The 21,613-nt window shown below is 40.3% G+C and overlaps 1 protein-coding gene across 6 annotated transcripts in view; it reads right to left on the bottom strand.

The window, feature by feature from the left end:
* Nucleotides 1-21,613, bottom strand: part of RNLS (renalase, FAD dependent amine oxidase) — a 398,113-nt gene that overhangs the window by 1,704 nt on the left and 374,796 nt on the right. For 3 of the 6 annotated variants that reach the window (XR_010341781.1, XR_010341784.1, XR_010341785.1), the window contains 4 exons: nt 17,742-17,838; nt 3,284-3,491; nt 875-1,037; nt 209-274 (listed from right to left, as the gene is read on the bottom strand). The gene's annotated coding sequence lies outside the window, so the exon portion shown is untranslated. The remainder of the gene's footprint in view (nt 1-208; nt 275-874; nt 1,038-3,283; nt 3,492-17,741; nt 17,839-21,613) is intronic. The other 3 variants (XR_010341783.1, XR_010341782.1, XR_010341786.1) reach the window with 3 other exon arrangements.

Raw genomic sequence — 21,613 nt, 5'->3', positions numbered from 1 at the left:
AGTCCCTCCCACAAAAGGCAGTCAATTTTTCCACTGGCTGTGACTTGCTTTGGTCAATGCAGGGTGGATGGCTGTGACCATGTGCCAGTTCTGCACTTGGACTATAAAAGGTATAATTTCTCTCCCAGGTATCTGCTTCCCCTCAGCTTGAAGCCTACATGAATACATAAAGAACCCACAGCATGGGGCTAGGTGTAGCCAGACTTACAAGCTGAGATAGAGCCACCTAGATGAGCCCAGTTTAGATGAGGCAATGCCCAGGTGACCTGCAGACCTGTGAGCAAGAATAAGTGATTGTCGTGTTAATTAAGCCACTGAAGTATGACTTGTTACTCAGTATTAACCAATTGATAAAATATCATCAATCCCCTCATCTCTTCAGTTTATATATTAATTCCCAGCCCAATATGTTTTGGCACAAATGGATAATTTTTCTAGCCCTTTCCAAATGCTGCAGGAGCTGATTCTATACATTGCATACAGTGAAATGTTGCTAGACATCAGCTCCTCTTTCTAATTAATAATGACTCTGGGAGATGAACCACATCTTCCAATCTTTTTGTCCATAGCATTGAGCTTGTACATGAGATGAAAGTGCATGTATGACTTTGGGATCCATCTATCTTGGAACTAAGTAAAGCTTTTGCCACTTAATAACTATGTAATTTTGGCAAGGCCATTTCATTTTTCTGAATCTTAGTTTCTCCATCTGTTGAGGTTGTTGGAAAAGAGTTAGTAGAGAGAATAAATATAAAGTGTTCAGCACATAGTAAGTGTTAAATAAATAAATGGCAGCTGTTAGTATGTTTGTGGAATAAATAAAGACTGTTTTCTTTCAGCATCGGTGACCTGCTGTTCTTTATAAGGTACTCACCTCTTCTTTCCTGCCCAATATGGCACGTTCCTGGGGAACTTCCTGGGGCCCGGCTGTTGGGTCTACTACTGCATGTCAGCAGTGTGTCTTCCTTCCCTATTCCCTACTCAGTAGCTCCTCTCATGGTAGGTGTCAAGCAGTGGTTAGACGGTGCTCTGCAATTCTAACAACAACCACAGCAATTAGAATAATAAAAGATAATTATTGAATGCTTACTAGATTAAAATACTTTACATGGATGATGTAATTTTAAAAGAAACCCAATGTCACGGACTGAATTTTTCCCCCCTCAAATTCATGTTAAAACCCTAAGCCCCACCTGGGCATGGTGGCTCATGCCTGTAATCCTAGCCCTTTGGGAGGCCTAAACAGGCAGTTCATGAGGTCAGGAGTTTGAGACCAGCCTGGCCAGCATGGTGAAACCCTACCTCTACTAAAAAAACAAAAAATTAGCCAGGCATGGTGGCGTGCTCCAGTAGTCCTAGCTACTTGAGAGACTGAGGCAGGAGAATTGCTTGAACCTGGCAGGTGAAGGTTGCAGTGAGTTGAGTTTGCTCCACTGCACTCCAGTTGGACGACAGAGCAAGACTCAGTCTCAAAAAAACAAACAAACAAACAAAAAACCGCTAACACCCAATGTGATTATATTTGGAGACAGGGTCTTTAGGAGGTAATTAAGGTTAAGTGAGTTCCGAGGGTGGGGCCCTAATCCATTGAGATTGGTAGCCTTATTAAAGGATGAGGAGATACGAGTGCTTGCTCTTGTCAAGTTTGCACAGAGCAAAGGCCATGTGTAGGCATGGTGAGAAGGTGGCCATCTACAAGCCAAGGAGAGGGTCTCCACCAGAAACTCACCATGCTGGCACCCTGATCTTTGACTTCTAGACTCCAGAAATGTGAGCAAATAAGTTTCCGTTGTTTAAACCACTTAGTCTGTGGTATTTTGCTAACACAGCCCAAATGACTATAAAACACCTCTATAGTGAATACTATCATCTCCATTTTCCAGTTAAGAAAACTATAGTTCATGGGGTAGAAGTAACTGACTCTTGGTCCCATCTCTAGCAGATGTTGAATCCAGCATTCCCAGGCCAGCAGCCCCACCCCAGAGCCTTTGCTTTTCATTACTCTGCTTTCCTGGGTAGTGAGTTGTTTTGACCACCTTAGTCATTACAGGCAGCTTTCAGGCCTGGGCAGAGTCTATACAGCCACCAATGCATAGAGACCTGATGCTGAGATAGCAGAGCATAGGCTCATGCATTTCAGAGTTGGAGAGAGGCAAGCATGTGGCCTGTGAGTAGGGTTTCTTTTGATAAGGGTAGACCTTTGGGGAGCAGCCCAGCGGTATTTAGAGGGAAGGCCGCCTAGGAAAAAGAAACCTAAAACAATATATTGCTTTGGTTTTTTTGGTAGCAATAAATTCTTTATTGTGTAAATAGTTTCATTCAATGCATATTTTATCAAGATTTATGCCAGATGATTGGTTTGAATTTGTGTCTCTGCCCAAATCTCATATTGAATGGTAGTTCCCCAGTATTGGAGGAGGGGCCTGGTGGGAGGTGGTTGGATCATGGGGGCAGATTTCCCCCTTGCTGGTCTTATGATAGTGACTGAGTTCTCATGAGATCTGGTTGTTTAAAAGTGTGTAGCACCTCCCCCTTCTCTTTCTTCCCCCTGCTCCAGCCATGTAGAACATGCCTGCTTCCCCTTCCTCTTCCACCATGATTGTAAGTTTTCTGAGGCTTCCCCAGCCATCCTTTCAGTACAGCCTGTGAGCCAGTTAAACTTCTTTTCTTTATAAATAACCCAGTGTCAAGTAGTTTATACAGTGCAAGAACAAACTAATATACCTTGCATAAGGAAAATACCTGGTTATATAATATTATTATGTAACAAGGCATTTTTGAAGTATCTCATTTTCTCTTCCTCAGTGATGTCAGCCTCTCTCCCTGCATTCATTCCACCATTTTGGCCTCAGCAAAGTCCCCAGAGCAAACAATACTTTGAAAAAGAGAAGGAGGAAATGATGTTGGAGAAATTGTTGTCTTATTGGAAAGGGTAGGAAATCCCACTGTTTCTGCCCCCAGTGAAAGATAAGGAGAGGAGAAGTGGTTAGGGGTTCATGCCCTTATCTCCCCATGTCTTCCGATCTCAGAGCGGAAGCCTGAACTAGTGGGAGAGGGAGACACTGCTGTGTGATGAAAAAATTTAGATAGATTTAAGGAGAATTCAGAATCTGGAATCTAGGGGCTGCCTTCTTTGGGCGTGGCCTGGGGAGTTCTGTGTACCGCTAGGTCAGATATTTGTCAGCCTCAGCACCCTTGACATTTTGGCCCAGATAATTCCTTGTTGTCGGCTGTCTGTCCCTTGCACTATAGGATGTTTAGCAGCAACTCTGGCCAGTAGTACCTCCCAGTTGTAACAACCAAAAATATCTCCAGATACTGCCAAATGTCTCCTGGAAGCAAAATTGTGCATTCCACCTCCCCTGCATCCTGCCCCATGATGGTTCTCAGAGGTGCTGGGAAGGCCAGTGGCACTGCAGAGGTCTGGAGCAAGCGGTTGGATCCATGATTGTCAGTGTCATCAATGCCAGTCCAGGACAAAGGCACACTCACTGCAGAGACAAGCAAGAACCAGAGCTGAGCCTATGAGTTCCTGGACTTCACCTCATATATGTACCCTTTTGACCCCGTTTTTGGTGAGAAGCAGAGGGAAGGGGAAACATCTAGATGACCTAAACAACATGAAGTCACTCCCCCCAAAAAGCATTCAAGCCAGAGAGACTGAGGTCACATAAATTGACATATTTAAAATCTTCCCTTCCCTGACAAGTGGTGGCTCATGCCTGTAATCCCAGAATTTTGGGAATCTAAGGCAGGAGGATCCCTTCAGCACGGGAGTCTGAGACCAGCCTAAGCAACTTGGCAAGACCCTATCTCTGCAAAAAATAAAAAAATTAGCTGGGCATGGTGGCATAAGCCTGTTGTTCCAGCTACCCAGGAGGCTGAGGTGGGCTGATTACTTGAGCCTGGGAGGTCAAGATTGCAGTGAAACATGACTGCACTACTGGACTCCAGCCTGGGCGATAGTGTGAGGCCCTGTCTCAAAAAAATACACAAATAAATAAATAAATAAAATTTCCCTCCCCAGCTACCCATAGAGGTGAGAGACTCCTGAGGAATATTATATCCATAATAACAAAATTAGAAAACTACATTTTCTTTGCACATCTGAAGAGCAGTGTGAGTCCACAATGTGGTAAAGGTAGTAATAACAATAGCAGCTACCATGTAGCACATGCTTACTGCACACTGAGTACTTTGCAAGGATTATCTCAGTACATCTTCAACCCTTCAACCGGCAATCCTAGGAAGTAGATGTTTTTATTGTGTTCTTTTCCTTATCTATGAGGTCCAAGTGATGGAAAGTGATGAGGCATAGATACACACCCAGTTTAGGTGACTCCAGAGCTCAGAAGCCTCACGACTCTACCACACTGCTTTCTTACTGCTGTAGTGCTTTGTGTCCATGTCTGTCTCTAAGTCATTCACTTATTCCTCTGTGGTACTTGTAGAACAAATCGTGCCATTCCATTTATTCTCCATAGCAATGTTTAAAGAGAGCTTCTAGCATTTAATTCCTATTGAGCAGGGATTTCTTTTTCTGCAGAGAGCTCAAATACTCTCAAGAACTGAGAAGGAACTAAAGGGACATTTGTTGTAGTAGATTATTCACGGTAAAGAATTTGCTGCACCCACAGCAACAAAGAACTGTTTGTGTGTAGACTGCAAGGGTCACTCTGAATACCATAAGCAGAGCATTGAACAATGAACTTATCTCCTGGCCCCGGGAAGTCGCCCACAGTAACAATGCTTTGTAGATAGAGTTACTGGCTACTTCTTAGGCTTCCCAGTGCCTCTCTTTTCTGAAACAGCCAAGGACTCACTCAGCATTTTCAAAGATAAAAGTCAATTACATTAAAATGAATCCTTTTTTTTTTTTTTGAACGAACTAATAGTTTCTATTTAAAAATAACTTTTGGTCTATTTACAGTATCTTCATGTCCCTGACCTTTCTTAGCAATCAGTTTCTTGTCTGCGTATGCAGAGCAGAGGCCATAGATCAGTCATTGGATATCAAAAATTTTGGTTGCTTTAAGATGGTTGCATCTTTAAAATTACTGGTGTTGGTAGATTTAATTATGTTGGAAGGTAATTTCTATTTTTAATTTAAATACTGACTATGGCAGATTAGAAATGGCTGGAAATTTTCTGACATTCCTTTCATGGAGCAGTGGGTTCTAGTTCTCTATTTGAACCTATGTTGGCTTGTGACATTTTGATGAACAGAAGAGAGTGAAAGTGATGTGTGCCAGTCCTGGGCCTAGACTTTAAAAGGACTAGCCCCTTCCACTTTGTTCTATTGAAGCACTGAGGTTCCATGGTAGAAGTCTGACTATCCTGAGGCTGTTGTGCTGTGAGAGGCACAAGCCACATACAGGTGCTCTAGAAGATAAATTGTCATGGTGGGGGTGAAAAGAAATTGAAGAATCAGATAGGTGAGCACAGAAGCCATCCAGAACCTCAGAAATGAACCCTCCAGTCCCAGCTGCTACAGTTGACACCAAGGAGCAGAGATGAATCACCCAGCTGAACCCTTCCTAGATTCTTGACCCACAGAATTGTGAGCCAAAAAAAAGATTGCTTTAGTTTTGTAGTAGTTTATTACACAGTAATAGATAGCCAACTTTTCAGCTTCTAAAGATTGTTGTAGCAGATCCTAAAAAACTTCTCAGGTATTGTGTGGACAAAACATTCATTCTTAGGATGTTAGTGCTGGAAGGGGATCATAGAAGTCATCAGCCCTAATATCTGTATTTCACAACTGGGTTTCAGTTTCTTCTTCTGTGAAATACACAGAACAGGACTAACAGCTACTTGTTTTAGAGCTAGGTGCTTTTTTTTAGAGCTAGTGCTTTTCAGCACTATTTTAACAGCTTTGTGACTTTATGAGATAAAACCATTTTTTGGTCTTCCAGTTTCTTAAGAAGATATTTATTACTGTCAGTAAGTTCAGAATTGTGTTTTTAGTCTCTCTCTCATCCCTTTTACTCCACCCTGTACCAGCACTCCATGGTAGAGCCCCTTGTGAGGGGACTCAGTCCAGCCCAGTCCAGCCAGGGTCCTTCCTTTGTTCTTCTGCCACTTTATCCATGAGCAGAGTTTATTCAACTTCAAATGTAGAGAGGGCACAAAGGACATTGTGATTCATGTTACCAAGTTTCCTTCCTTCAGAACAGGCACCTGAGCTGTTCTAGTGGGAGCCAAGAAAGGGCAGATCCCAGGACAGCAGGATTGAGGCAGGCTCCTGCATTATTTGCCTCTTGACTGGGCGCCCTGGTCGCTCAGATGCACCTCATGCTTGTACATAGCTGCTGACGCACATCAAACCAAAACCCTGGATTCCCCCCAGGGCACACAGGGCTGCATTTCTGTGGCCACGTGTTCTTTGCAAAAACTGGCCACATAACTTTTAACAGGGATGGGGCAACTCACAGGCTAATCCAGTTCAGCAGACTTCCTACAGTTCAAACTGCTCTTGATGGAGAGATCCCTCAAGAGGAGACCCTTCTGGCTTTTTCTGTTGTTTCCTAGCTGAGGTCCAGGATAAAGTAGTCTCCACTACATTTGCCCCAGTCCTACTCAAGGAAAAGGCACTTTACCTTTAGAGACTAAATAGCTTCCCAAAATGGAAAAGAAAATCCACCTGTGTAAATGATGGGAATCTTATGCTCGGTGAGAAAGTTGGGTTGGGAAAAATAGTTAAAAGGCTACTTCAAGATGAATAGAAGGACAGAAAAAGGTATATATACTTTATATATATACACACACACATATATACACATATATATGTGTATATATATAAAGTATATATACTTTATATATACTTCATATATATAATTTATATATATACTTAATATATATAAAGTATATATAAATATATATAAAACATTTATATGTAAATATTGAAATATATATATTTATATATATACTTTTATATATATTAAGTATAGACTTTAAAAGGACTAGCAGCTTCCACTTTGCTCTATTGGACCACTGAGGTTCCATGGTAGAAGTCTGACTATCCTGAGGCTGGTGTGCTGTGAGAGGCACAAGCCACATACAGGGGCTCTAGAAGATAAATTGCCATGGTGGGGGTGAAAAGAAGTTGAAGAATCAGATAGGTGAGCACAGAAGCCATCAGAATCTCAGAAATGAACCCTCCAGTCCCAGCTGCTACAGTTAACACCAAGGAGCAGAGATGAATCACCCAGCTGAACCCTTCCTAGATTCTTGACCCACAAAATATATATATTTACATACATATATTTCAAGAGAAAATCCTAAACTTTAGACCAGCATTTTAAAAGAGTGGTTCAAGGACCATTTACATCAGAATTACATGCGAGGTTTGCTAAAAATAAAGATTCCAGAGCTCCATTCTGGACCTACTGAGTCAGGCTCTCTGGGGGTGAAAATAGAAGTTTTCAGTGGCTCTCCAAGTGGTGTGTGTGCTCATTGAAGTTTGAGAATGATTGCCTTAGATTTATTTTACAAACAAATTTTATGAAATATTTTTTGAGAAGTCAATACAAATATTATAATAATTATATTAACTATAGGAACATGGAGATACATGTTAGTTTTAATATGTGAGTAGTTATTATGTCATATATTAATACCTATACTAATATTACTATTATCCAGTTAAAATAATACTAGCTGGACAGTAACAGCAACAATAATAATGGTTAACATTTATTGAGCACTTACCAGGTATTGAATTCAGTCTTCCACAAGTATTTTCTCATTTAATGCTCACCACGTATACTTTAAGTGCTCTCAATTGGTATATAAGGAAATGAAGTTGCACCAAGCCAGTAAATAATAAGACAGTGATTTGAACCCAGAGACCATTTTTTCCTAATCAGCAGGTCACCCATCCTCACACCGTGGTGTCCAGACCATGGTCTGTGCTTTTGCTTTGGCTTGAGCACTTGATCACATTCTTGCCTTTTATTACAGTGATTCATGAGTTACTAGATCCTGAGGGCAGGATCCAGTTTATTTCTGAAGGCCTTAGAACCCTGAGGCCTGTGCCTTAAATGTACAGATAAGTGTCATTCAAATGTCTGTCAGAATCAGTTAAAATTCTGCACTCCAAACAGGGTCAGATGTGCTGATGACAGCGGCAGCTTTGGTGTCTTGTATGCAGTTCCAGGATAGGCGCTGAGTATTTACAACTTATTTCTAGCGATAGCAGAAGGTCATCCTTGGATGGCTTCTATACTTGTTTCACCCAGCAAGTACCAAAGCAGTTATTACCCAAACATTTGCAAAGTGCCAATTAGATTTCAGATTAATTCCAATTAACTGTGTAATAATAATGAGAATAATGACTATTGAGCACTTATCATATGCCAAGCCCTATGCTAAATCTTTTGCAAAAGTAATTTCCTAACCCTTACTGAGGTGGGTATTATTATCTTCTGCCCATACATGAATGTTGAATAAGCTGCTCAAAGTCACCCAGCAAGTGAGTAACAAGGTTTGGATTTGAAATCCAGTTTGATTCCAAATAGTAGTTTTGCTATTTTTCACTATTCTAATCAACTTATTTTTCCTCCCTTTCTTCTTCTTTCCTTCAAAAAAAAATTTATTGAATGCTTCCTTTGTATTAAGCCTGCATTCGGTGAATAATCCAAAGATGAGCAAGAAAGACATGGTCCTTGCCCTGGGTATTGGGGGAAGTCAGAAGATGAAGTGAACAATTGTAGCACACAGTGGCGAATGGTATGATAGAATATCCAGTGCGGTGAGAAGAGATGCATAAGGAGCCATGGCTTCTGGGTACCTTGCTCAAGTGCAGTTGAATTCTCATGGTGACCCTCTGACCTGTGTGTCAGTAGCTGTATTTGTATATGAAGACACTGAGTTGCAGAGGTCAGAACACTTACTCAAGGCTTCACAGACAAGTGGCAGGACTACTATTCAAACCCCTGTCTAAAAAACACCAAGGTCATGCTCTCCTTACTAAACCATGTCATCGGGAATAGCAAAAAGTAAACTAAAATGGAATGGCTGCCTTTCTCTTTGGTGGGTGATGTGTTTTCTACTAAGTAAAATTGAGTTAAACTAATTTTTATCCTGAAGTGTGTGGAGAGATGATGAAGTCCCAAATTCCTGTGTTTGAATGAGCCTCTCTATGAAGAACACAGGGGCCACCCTTAAGATAATCAACATACCCTATGTTGCTATTTGAAGTTCTGCAGTAATGGAGTTTGCTAGAACTGTCCTACCTTGGATTCGTTGCAAGAATCATTCGCCTCACTTTGGGCTGTGATGAACTGACCAAGGAGTAGTGCTAAATGCTGAAAGAAATACAAAGAGGCTAAGGTACTAGACTGCTGGTACAAAATCAACAATGTCTGATCCCAAGTGGTACTCAAGTCTTAACTGTTGACTTGCTGGAAGTTTTGGGGGCATTTAATCTCTTGCTGGTACTCTAAATTTCCTTTTAAAAAATCAAATAGATATAATCATGTGAAATGGCTTCAGAGGAGGGATAAGCCATCCCTCTGCTTTGAGACTATCATATATACCCTGGAAGAGGAGATGAAGGAGATTTAGAGGCAATATTCTCTTTTTAAGGCAAATAGAAAATGTCAGCTTCTCCAAAAGTGCTATTTACAGGATCCCAGGGCTGGTTTTGAAACCTTGTTGTAATGACCCACAGAGCAGCCTCAGAGTGGCTAAGGAAATTTTATGCTTGTTGATCAAACCCAGCATCTTAGCTGTAGTAGAAGAGAAGGTTTATGTGTTTTCAGGGCACTGGGGCTCAATAATTACCTTAGCTTCTTTTGGGTTCCTGAAGTGTAATGCTGCAGTGGTTTCAGAGGTTTAGCAAAGGTTTTTCCCAGTAAGTTTCTGTTGAAGCCTGTCTTGCCTTTGCCTGTGGACTGCGACATTCTGAAGCCTCCATACTCCACACATTGCACATTCTGAATGGCACCCTGCATTTTAGTGGTGTCTGACTGCATTTTTAAAAACCATTCCTGTGAGCAGTTTTTGGACAAGAGACAACTAATTTCCTGCATCATGTATGGATTTCCAGAACAATGCCAGAGGGGCTAAGAACACTCTTTCTCTGTTGACTACACAAAAATATATTTAACATTTGCCCTGGGCCATAATTTTATCTCTTTCAGTGTATTAAAAATGCGATCCTGGAGAGCTGATATTAAAAGAACATTTAATTAGACAAGTGCTTTTGAAAATCATCTTTTGAGTTCTGAGATAGCGCTGAAGAATAAAGGGCCCCAAATGGCAGGGACCCTAGTCACTTAAAAGCAAACTGTAAACAGAAAATTCTGGGTTTTCTCTGCCCCTTCTCCAAACCCCCTTTTCTCTACAACTTTCCTATTAAAGTTCAGGAATAGTTGGTTGCTGCGGTAGATTGTTAATACATCTTGCTAAGTGAATGTCATTTTTATCTCACGAGAACCCCAAGCAGGTCCAAACTCAGGAGGACGAAGCCATCATTCATCTTTCAATGCTCAGTAAAAGTATTTAGATATCTCAATACTTTTGAAAAAGAAGGGCTTTTTGTAAGAAAAAGATGACCCTGAACAAGACAGACTAGAGTTTCCTATGATGCATTACGTGTTTTGAAGTTAGGCCAGGGACTTTTTAGCCTTGCATGACATAAAATTAGGGGTACGTGGGACAGTTCTACAAGTAAAAGGTTATAAAGGTGGCCCACAGGCTAGACAGACCCCATAAATATGTTTTGTTTTGGCCTACCTACAACTTTAATACAATTTAAAATTATTTTTAGCATTTTAAAATGAAGAGATTATCTAAAAGAAAACAGGATAAAATCTTTATGACCTTGGTTTAGACAAAGATTTCTTAGATAGAACAGCAAAATCATGATCCATAAAAAAGAAAAGAAGATAAGTGGAACTTCAGCAAAATTAAAAACGTGTGTTACTGAAAGACACTTAAGAGAATGAGAAGACAAGTTACAGATGGGGAAAAATATTTGAAAACCACTTATCTTATAAAGAACATGCATACAGATTATATTAAGAACTGTCAAAATGAAGAAAACAAATGACCCCATAAAAATGGGCAGAAGATTTGAATAGACACTTCAACAGTCAAGATATATGAATAACAAATAAACACATAAAAAGACACTCAGCTGAATTGACCATTAGGGGAATGCAAATTAAAACCACAATGAGATACTACTACACAGGTACTAGAATGGGCAAAATTAAAAGACTGGCCATGCCAAGTGTTAGCAAGCATGGAGAGCAAATGGGACTCTCATACACTGCTTTAAAAGAATCTTTTAAAAAGAGAAGAAAAGTTGATAAAGCTTATGTAATTTGGCGTAGCTAAAATTATAGGACTCAAAAATTGAGCACAGCATTCCCCAACATGACAGTCAGTCTTTGGATGAAGGCTTTCTTTAAGCTGGGACTCTCTGTTAGATGGACTCTGTCTTAGTCCCCTGTCACTGCTTCTAGGATACCTGTTTGCTTTACCAGGGCCTCTGGACAAGTCAGCTTAGACTGCCTAGATTTTGGCACAGGGAGTCCAGAAATCCCTGCGCTGATCTAGGCAACAATTCTACCCCTCCAACCTCCCAGAGCCTGATCAGGACTTCCGTGGTTTTGAGATTGATGCCTTCTGTTTATGGCTAACCTGCCTCATCAGATATGGAGGCTCACCCTAGAAAAGGGTTATCATCTCTTCTCAGGCTGACACAGCCCATTCCTTTGAAGCTCAGAGATTGGTATAGACCACAAGCTAGCAGCACGCCAAGTGACTGAAATGTCCTGCAAACTCTGGTGTGCTTTCTATCTCTCTATATAGGTGAATTGCATAATCCTTCCTCAAGGGACCATTCTCTATTTACCCAGGTTCTAATTTTCTGCTGGCTTTCTCCTTCCATCTTCAGGTACTCACATCTTATGGAACCTGCCTTTAAGTCCTTATGTCCTTATTTTTCTTTTTTAAGAGCTAGTTTTACAAGATTGGCTACAGGGAAATTTGCCATCATTTTGAAAATTAAACTCTGTTGTAATCTCAGTCTTCTTTAAGTAACTGTCTCCATTTAATATTTGCTGTCTTCAGTGGAAAGTTTTCACCTGAGACTGGGGACCATCCTTGACTTTCTGCTTGCATCAAAAGAAGTATAAATGCTGCTTATCTGCAAAATTTGTGATATTTCTGCAAATGAAAACTGTATAACTACACAAATCTTGGAGAGTGAAAGTGAAAAGGGGGTAACTCAGCTTGAATCTGTCATGGCCAGATCAAAGTTAGAGGAATGCTTCACTTTCATTATTATTTTTTTTTTTTGAGAGAATAGCTCTTGAGATGAGTGTCAGTTGGCAAGCATAGGCAGGCATGCATACATCCTCCCTCCCATGTTTGTGGTGGGACAAAAGAGTGGTTTAAGTAAAGTTTTAAAAACCGTAAGAGCATATACTCAGAATCAGATATGATGGCTTTAAATTAATCAGATAGCTTTTCCCAGTGGTAGCTGGGAGTTTTTCCAATAAAGCTTTTCCAATAAAGCTCCCAGATACCACTATCTGAAACAGATCTGAAACTCTTCTTTTTTGCTAGCTTTTATAAAAACTGCATTGGATTATTTGGACTATCTTCAAGAATGAAAAAAATATATATTTGTTCTTCTGGAGTTTGATTCTGGGGACTGTTCTAGGTTGAATAGTGACCCCAAAATTCATGTCCATGCAGAATCAGTGAATGTGATCTTATTTGGAAATAGGGACTTTGCAGATGTAGTTATTATAGTTAAGATGCCATCATACTGGATTGGGGTGACCCCTAATTTTAACTGGTGTCTTCACATAAAGAGGAGAAGAGATACAGAGATAGAGACATCCAGAGATGACACCATGTGATGATAATGGCAGAGACTGGAGTGATGCGTCTGCAAACCAGGGAATGTCAAGCATTGCTGGCAACCAGCAAGGCTAGGAAGAGGCAAGGAAGGAGCCTCTCCAAAAGCTTTTAGAGAGAGATCATGGCTTTCCAATACCTTGACTTTTAACTTCTAAGCTCCAGAAATTGTGAGGGACTACATTTTTGTTGTTTAAACCACCCAATCTGTGATACTTTGTAATGGCAGCCCTAAGAAACATAAACAGAAAATAAGTTAGATGACCGAAGAGTACTCAAGCCAGGTAATTCTGCTGTTGGTTAAAAAATTCTATGATTAACCCAACAAGACTGATTTTATCTTTTAGATCTAAAACTAAACTTAAAGACACCACTAATAATGGTTACCTTTGGTGGCAAGCCCACTCTGACTAGCAATTTTTATGCATTATCTCATTGATCCCCAAAAAGCTGTAGAGTGGTATCTTATCTTTGTTTGATTATAGAAAGAACCAGAGGAGCAGATAAATTAGAAACCTTGCCTATGGTCATGCAGCTGGTAATGGTCAGGATTCAAATTTATTCTTGTTTTACTATACCACACTGCCGCTCAATGTCCGAAGATGGCTTCCAAAAATGTGTGTGCAATAGGCATTTCTCTGAACTAATTGTACCATGCCCTGAGGTGATGGGTTTGCAGAACAGCTCTCTTGAATAGTAAGTTCTAGTATTTTTGTTTTAAAAATTTCCTGTCATTGCTTTATAGTCACACCTTGTCTATATTATATGGAATTCTTTGCCTGCCTAACTTATATTATGACTCCCCTGGGAGGGACTGAGACTTCTTTTCCATTTTGTACAGAGTTTAAGAAGCTGTCAACACTTAGTAAATAATCATTATTTAAGCCAGCACAGTGATCCCTACAAATTATGACCCTCAGGCTCTGAAGATGAAGAAAATGTTGAGTTGTGCAATTTTCCACTCTTTGAATAATCTTAATAGTGTGGATCATGTTAGTCCTAGTTTAACATTGTAATCCAAACAACATTTGACTCTGAATGCAGAGTGAGGGGCTTGGGAATCACCCAGACCAGCGTATTCAGAGACGACTCATGGCAGCTGGCTGGACTGTTTTGACCTTTCCAGTATTTGCAAACTGGCTGGGCATTTTGTCCCTCCTCTGCCTACATGACATTTACCACGCACATAATAACAGAACAATTGTAACATTTTAACGTTTTTCGTTTTCTTCTTCTTTTCGAATTTGAAGGACCAGCTCTGCCTTGTGGGTTAGGTAGACTGAGGACTTGCATGGTCATTGCTACTCAAATTCCAGTGAAGTTGAGCTTGAGAGCGTCTATCTTCTATTCAACTGTGAATCTTCATTGTTCTTGTCCTAAATCAAAGAAAAGTAGCTCACCTCATGTGGAAAGGGTTATTTTCAAACTCTTTGTGGGACTTTGCGTTCCCCCTTTTTAAGTGTGGGTGTGTCTGGGTGAGGCATGGCCCGGTGTACATTCCATGGCACTGAAGGAGGATTGCCTATGATCGGTTTTGAGGATCAACGCTGGATTGAGTCAAATCTTAAAAGTCCTCAAATAGTGGTATATTTTCTAAGAAGCACTTCAAGACTGTATTCTTGATTTCATGCCTCCTTGATTTAAACCCTTTCATTTTGTGAAATAAAATCTTTGACTTCTTCTTTCTCCAAATTTCCCTTTCTGTAAAATCAATTGCATCTATTCTTTCTTTTAAATATCAGTTTCATCATCCCATGTTTTCTCACACTTTGTATTCAAAATTGTCTAATAATGAGATGCTTTCAAGAAGACATTGAGAATTCTTGGCCTGTCATTCAAGGCCCACTACAATCCTTAATTCCCTCCCAATGCATGCATGTATCCATTTATCCATCCAACAAAGTTTTATTGAATATCTAACAAATGCCAGACGTTGTACTTTGTGCCTAGAGTACAGTGTGATGCAGACAGGCCTAGCCTCTGTTCTCATGAAGTTTACAGCATGTTGGTGAAATGGAACACTAGCCATGATTTTGCAGAGTGCAACAGGCTCTATGAGCAAAAAGCACAGGGTGTGCTGTAATAGAACTTAGAAGGGACACTGAAGACAAGGGACACTTTGAGGATGAAGTGCTAACTAAGCTGAAATCTAGTCTGTGAATAAGAGATAGCCAAGTGAAAGATGGGAAAAGATGGGATGACGTGTGAAGCCCAGGGGTGAGACAGCATGACATGCTGGGGAATTGAAAGAAGTTCAAAACAGCTGAAAGGTAGAGTGGGGTAGAGATGGAGCTGGGAATGTGGGGCGTAGAGGAAGAAAACAGGCACCAGATCCTACTGGACTTGAAAGCCTGGTGAGTTAGGACTTTCTTCAAGGTCAACGAAGGACTGCTGTAGGATTTTAAGCAGGCGAGGAATCTGTTAAGATTTGCCTTTTTAAAACATCAGTCTTGCTACCTTGAGGACAGTGGATCAGAAGAGATTGGAAATCCAGTTGCAACAAGAGATGATGGTATGAATGAGGAACATGTCAGAGAGGAAAAGAGATGTGGACAGATTCAAGATCTTTAAATGTTAGCCTGTCCCCAAATATGTCACATAATAATTGCATTCCCATCATACATTCCCCTGCCAGGCAAACCTTGCTCCTGCCCATGGATTCAAATTCTGCCCACAATGATGTCATCTCTTATGATGCCTTCTCTGACCCTCAGTCCTCAGAATCTATATGAATGCTTGCAAGACATTTTTTGTCTCCCTTACTTCACCAAGAGGACTGACTTATAATATCAGTTGTTTCCACAGCATCTTTCTCTTCTCAAGTGGGCAGCAAACAAGATGATCAGAAACCATGTTGATACATCATTATTTCTCCTCCTCTTGGTACTTCCTACTTCATCTTGTGTGAGGTGGGTATGTAATAAGTATTTGTCCTGTTGACCAATTGCGATCTTGCTCTACTTCGAAAAATTCTTCAGGTGATTCTCTCCCAGGTCTTATTTTAAATGGTACAACCAATAATTAGTCTAGTAATTCACTCATTCATTTATCCATTTGCTCATGCTTTTAATCATTCACTCAGCATCTATTTATTAAGTGCCTGTTATGCAGTAGGCACTATTCTAGGGCTGATTCTCTGGTTTTTACTGAGCTGCTTATTTCATTTTGGATACCATGTTTTCCAACATAGAGAATGACATCGTCTCCTGTTTGTCATGTCAAATGAAGATTGAATGTACTAGAAATGTTTCTCTGCCATAGGACCTGGTACCCAGATAAGCCATCTTATGCATGGGTAGGAACTAAGTTGTGGAATGACTGTGGGTTTCCCAGGTGGAGTGCTGGCTGTCTGTAGCTGGTGAATGTCTTGCCCAAGGGATCCAAATTTGGAATTTGGATGTGCACTAGGCTGAATTAATCCTGCTCTGTTTTTTAAACACTTCCTGATATGTGTCCAATAGAAGCGGAACTAAGTTGTACCAGTTACTTAAAATGTGTGATTCAGAAGAATGGAGTCCTAATGCATAGCTCTTAATGTAAAGAAAAGATTTTGGCTATTGCCACTGTCATCTCACAGCTGTCAGCCCACCATCGCCCTGCACTCTACCCTGACAGGAATGGGCACTGGACTGGTTGTGGTTTAAGAGGGAAACTTCTGAGGTCCAAGATTCTTGTACGCTGGCTTTAAAGTGATTTTTATGCTAACATTGCATCAAAGGCCTTTTTTGGCTAATAAATTGCCATATAAGATTAAAAATAATTTGGGGGGCAGGATTTCTACCAGGAATTGAACAAGTGATGTACTGTCTTAAGCTGGTTCCAAATTCCTAATGCATCTGCTTTATACAGTCCCCATTTCATAAAACTACAATTCCTCATTTGTCTGAGTTCTTTCTGCTTGTGTGCTAGAAGAATCACACCCCTTTATTTCTGGCCCTACAGGCACCTTCCCGAGTTTGGGAAAACTTCTCAAATAAGAACCCACAGAAGCCCTAAATAATACAGTTGTTGCAAGCATCCTTGTTCAACATTTAGCAAGCAGCCCCATGCTTTTTCTGATCAGGGCAGATATAAAACAGCTGCTTCCTCAGCCAATTTCCCAAGGAGAGTTCTCAATCCCTGCTCCCTGTGCCTGTCAAAGCTGCTGTCTTCAATTCAGACACTTTTTTTCTAGTTTTCTCTTGAAACTCTCTAATTGAACAGATATGGCCATGGTGCATATATAGATGTTTCACTTGTTTGTTTAGTTACTTTCATCTGAAGGTACATCATGATTCTGTGGTTCAATTTGTAGAAATTTCTCGGTTCAACAGGCTGTTACACTGATTCTTCATCTAACTGATCCTAGACTTCTTCCCTGATTTGCTTATGCCTTGTTTAAATTTAGGTGTTTCTTGATTTTGCTTGTTTGTTTTTGATACCGGATCTCTATATCATCAAGTCACTTTAATTTGCAAGTAACAAAATCCTAACCTAAACTGGCTTAAACAAAAAGGGAATTCATGGGCTTATGCAAACTGGAAAGTAGCATCGGGCACAGCCGGATTCAGGACTCAAAGGGATTATCAGGACTTGGTTTCTCTCCATTTCTCGACTGTCTTCTGCTATTATTGGCTTAAGTCTCAAGTTTCATGGGCAGTAGTAGTAGTAGCAGTTGGCAGCAGTAATAGTACATTATCTAACTTTCAGATTCTGTCAGAAGAAGTGAGTGAGTTTCTCTCTCCGAGATGTTCAACAAAATCCTGAATCTGCCTATCACTGGCCAGAACTTTTTCACATACCTGTCTCTGAACCAATCCTGAGTCAGGTCAGGGAAGTCAGACAAAGGGCCCTAGATACAGCAAAATAGAAGAAACACTCACCTAAGCTGCATTTTGCTCCAAAGTCATTTGGGGGACTCCCTTTTCTCTTTCCTTTCCCACTATAGGACTCAGGTTTAGTTTGAAGGAAGATCTAACCCTGTAAATTTATTTAAAACTCACTTAACAGGGACTGAACAAACCATAATCATATGCACATGTATGATATTTTTGCATTCATTGGTATTACTTTGCTTTTCTGTATAATTTTTGTGGCATTGTTTTATTCAGTTTTTATCTTCATTTTCATTTTCAGTTTTCTTTCCATTTTATGCCTTATTTTAAAAACGAAATATTCTAGAGTGAATTTAGAACATTTTCCTTTTTAAACATTAATGTGTCATTTTGCTTGCTATTTGTAGAGGCTGAAAAAATGAATGGAATGTATTAACTTTTATGTTTTATAAACTTTATAAATTCAACTGTTAAAAGAGAGTGGTTAGTACTATCTTAAATGTGACATTTTGCTTGACTTGAAAGTAAAAAAAAATTTGGCATACAAAATCTTATATTTAGGGAATATGGTTTAGTCAAGGTATTTGTATTTAACTCAATCAAATCAATGCAAAACATCCTTCTTTCTTCTCTTTGCTATCCTAATCTTTATATGCCAGGCTGAGAACACCAAGGCCTATCTATGGTAATTATTCTTAATCCTATTTGCAGGCCTAAAATTTTGGTTACATCACACACATGAAATTTAAATAGGAGAGAGTAAACTCCTGGTATCTCTATTGTTATTACTATAATTACTATTACTAGTTATATTCATTATAGTACAATTAATATTACTGTTAACCATTATACTAATAATGGCTGCCTATTATTGAGTGCTTACTATATGCTAATGATCAAAGTACTTAGATTTAAAATGTCATTGAACCCTATGAGATAGTTCCATTTCTGGGTGGGAAAACCAAGGCTAAGAAGATAGTCTGAACAATTCAACAAGGCTGAGAGGTCACATAACTAGTAAATAACAAACCTTAGAATCTAATCCAAATCTGTCTAATTTAAAAGTTAATGGTTTTTGTTTATGTCTTTCTAACTGATGGATTTAGTCTTTAGGTCTACGGAAGAAAATAACCTTGCCTTGGGAAGTCCTTTTCCCTAGCTCTGGTTCACCAACTCTGGATATGGATAGGGGCTTCACTTAAATTGTAAACAATGTGTCCATGAGACGTTATTGAGAATGGGACACCAGTTTGTGCATCAGACAGATCACATGTTACTGCTCCTTACATTTAGACCATTCATCATCTGTTAGCCCTTACATAGGAAAACCATCTGTAATTTTTTTTTTCCTGAGATGGAGTTTTGCTCTTGTTGCCCAGGCTGGAGTGCAATGGCATGATCTTGGCTCACTGCAACTACCTCCCAGGTTCAAGCGATTCTCCTGCCTCACCCTCCCTAGTAGCTGGGATTACAGGTGCATGCCACCATGCCAGGCTAATTTTTGTATTTTTAGTAGAGACGGCATTTCGCCATGTTCACTAGGCTGGTCTCGAACTCCTTACCTCAGGTGAGTCACCTGCCTTGGCCTCCCAAAGTGCCAGGATTACAGGCGTGAGCCACTGTGCCCAACCCCATCTGTAATTTTTGCTACTTGTTCATTACTTAGTCATGTTTTTGAAAGAAAAGATCAAGGATATTGATTAAAATGAGTTGGAAATGATTGTAGAGTTCATAAAAGCTATATATCTCTATATTGTGTCTTTGTAGATAAAATAGAAATGAATCAATCCATTCCTGGATTTTCATATATCAATAAGAACAGGAACCCTGCATTAATAATAGACTCCAAGTCTTAAGGCATTAGGCTAGAAAAATTCTTCCAGGAGAGTAGCATTTTGCTCAGAGACCACGTTAAGCAAGAGAGGGAAATTTTTTGGCTAATGTAATTGAAAAGTTCAGGGTTAGTTAGCTTCAGGCACAGCTGGATCTAGGCGTTCAAATAATGTCATAAGATATCTGTATCTTTCCAATATTTCATCTCTAATTTCCTCTCTTGGCTTAGTACTCTAGAAAGTGCTCCTTTTAAGGTAATATAATGGCCACCAGAAGCATCTAGGTTATAATCTATCAGCTTTCAAACCTAGCAGAAACACGGCATCTGTTTTGCAATAGGTCTAGCAAAAATCGTGAGAATGACACTTGTTGGATTGGCTTGAGTTACACACCCACATCCTGAATTAATGGCTGAAAGCAGGGAAGCAAATGGACCGGGTGTGAGTTGTGCGCTTTCCTCTGGAGCACAGAAGTGGCTCAACCCCTCAAGAACCCTAAATGCTGGAAATGTGAAGAAAAAATAGTTTTCCAAAAGAAAGGCAGGAAGAAGAGGAATCAAAGGAATAAACCAACCTACTAAACAGCAACAACAAAAACCCCAGGTGTTTACCATACTTTCTCTACAACTCAATGCCTCTATCTGGAAATAATCCAACTCCACGATGCTGCAGTCCCTGGGCACCCACTGATGTGTGGGACAGGCAGAGAGAGGTGTGGTGTGTGGGCTGCTGCCCAGGCACTGGTTAGGGCAACCAAGATGGGCTCTGGGCAGTCTAGTTAGTTCAGTAGGCTTGGAGGCTACGGTAACTATGAGTGAGTGCAGCTCAATTAGGGGGTGAGGGGTGGGGTGGGAGAGGCAGGATCAGGCCTGGGGAAAAACAGATTGGTTTTCAAACATCCATTTGGGGTGGTTATTAAATAAGCCTTTAGAAAACTTCTAAGACCAGTATTGTGCTACAGCCTGCTGGGCAGCAGTCTCAAGATATGACACTGGGAGGTAACACCTGCTGTTACTAGTGACTAGAAAACAAGGAAGCAGCAGCAAACTACGTCGAACAAAACAGGACAGTCAGGGGCAGGAGCACTCCGTTAATTAGAGGTCTTCTGAAAGGGTATGGACTCATCTATTTTTCAGGAATAACCTTTTCATCAGTTGGTTAAAAATATATAAAAGCTTTGTGGTTTTTGTTTAACCATTTTTAATAAAAAAATGAAAGATCACGACTTCCTCAAAACATCTTGTCTTCCCAATGGTAGAAAGTGACCCTCACTCTAGGAGTATAAGAAAGTGACCCTCACTCTGGGAGTGTGATCTGATACAGAAAGCCAAGAAAACTTTCGTTCAGAGCAGGCAAGCCTGGGTACACATTACTAGGTAACAGAATAAATTACAGATAATTCAGAAAAATAAAACAGAGGGTCTCAGCTAGAAAGAGAAACTTGTAGAAAAGCTCAAACTCTGGAAGTAGAGCATAGAGCAAATAAAAATTTTTATGGCTTTCTTTAATTCAGTTTGATACTCAAGAAAATCTCTTATTGCCTTCAAATGAAAAAAAAAAAAAAAAAAAAAAAAAAAAAAGGAGGGCCTGGGCAGTGGCTCACATCTGTAATCCCAGCACTTTGGGAGGCTGAAGCAGGTGGATCACCTGAGGTTAGGAGTTTGAGACCAGCCTGACCAACATGGTGAAACCCTGTCTGTACTAAAAATACAAAAATTAGCAGTGCGTGGTGGCAGGGACCTGTAATGCCAGCTACTCGGAAGCCTGAGGCAGGAGAATTGCTGGAACTAGGGAGGCGGAGGTTGCAGTGAGCCAAGATCATGCCATTGCACTCCAGCCTGGGCAACAAGAATGAAACCCTGTCTCAAAAAAAAAAAGAAAAGAAAAGAAAAAGAAAGAAAGAAAAGAAAGCTGGGGTCCTGGGGCTAACTGATGCCACCTGGAATGGGTGCCTGCCTGCTATGGTGGTCTGCTTTCAGCATGGACTAAAGGCAGTGCCTCCTCCATGCTAAAGCAGATGCTGGCCCAAGCAACAGCCCTGTGCATGTTAAATTATAAGCTAAGTATGGCATTGGGACTAGAGAGGAA

The sequence above is a fragment of the Aotus nancymaae genome, unplaced genomic scaffold (genome assembly GCF_030222135.1).
Source record: "Aotus nancymaae isolate 86718 unplaced genomic scaffold, 86718_ANA_hifiasm-v0.15.2.pri h1tg000010l, whole genome shotgun sequence".
Lineage (NCBI taxonomy): Eukaryota > Metazoa > Chordata > Mammalia > Primates > Aotidae > Aotus > Aotus nancymaae.
Note: the sequence above shows the minus strand (reverse complement) of the source record. Positions and strands in the feature narration are given on the sequence as shown.